Source organism: Corvus kubaryi, unplaced genomic scaffold (assembly GCF_017639235.1).
Source record: "Corvus kubaryi isolate FWS band 111438036 unplaced genomic scaffold, C.kubaryi_AGA036_p1.0 135, whole genome shotgun sequence".
In the NCBI taxonomy this organism is placed as follows: domain Eukaryota; kingdom Metazoa; phylum Chordata; class Aves; order Passeriformes; family Corvidae; genus Corvus; species Corvus kubaryi.
This window is the reverse complement of record NW_024580669.1, coordinates 64639-65283: the sequence shown is the minus strand read 5'-3', so window position 1 is coordinate 65283 and position 645 is coordinate 64639. Positions and strand designations below refer to the sequence as shown.

At 56.7% G+C, this 645-nt stretch overlaps 1 protein-coding gene across 1 annotated transcript in view; it reads left to right on the top strand.

The window, feature by feature from the left end:
- LOC121676817 (skin secretory protein xP2-like) overlaps positions 1-645 on the top strand; it is a 34670-nt gene that overhangs the window by 4232 nt on the left and 29793 nt on the right. The window lies entirely within an intron of this gene.

Genomic DNA, 645 nt, shown 5'->3' with positions numbered 1-645 from the left:
TTCCAGTGTCCCTGAATGTGTTCCTCGTCCAGGGAATGTGGGATCTTCGGGATCCTGGAAGGCTCGGACTCCCTGCTCCAAGGAATGTGGGATTTATGGGATCTTTGGGGTCCTGGAATGTTCTGACTCCCTGCTCCCCTCCCGGCAGGGAATTCCCGCTGTCCTGGACGAGCACAGCTCTGTCCCTGTCCCCTTTGTCCCCGATCCAGGGAATGTGGGATCTTTGGGATCCTGAAAGCATCTGACTCCCAGGGAATGTGGGATTTTTGGGATCTTTGGGATCCTGGAAGGTTTTGATTCCCTGCTCCCCTCCCGGCAGGGAATTCCCGCTGTCCTGGATGAGGAGAGCTCTGTCCCTGTCCAGGGAATGTGGGATTTTTGGGAACTTTGGGATCCTGGAAGGCTCGGACTCCCTGCTCCAGGGAATGTGGGATTTTTGGGATCCTGGAAGGCTCGGACTCCCTGCTCTGGTCCTGGCGGGAATTTCCAGTGTCCCTGAATGTGTTCCTCGTCCAGGGAATGTGGGATCTTTGGGATCCTGGAAGGTTTTGACTCCCTGCTCCAGGGAATGTGGGATCTTTGGGGTCCTGGAATGTTCTGACTCCCTGCTCCCCTCCCGGCAGGGAATTCCCGCAGTCCTGGATG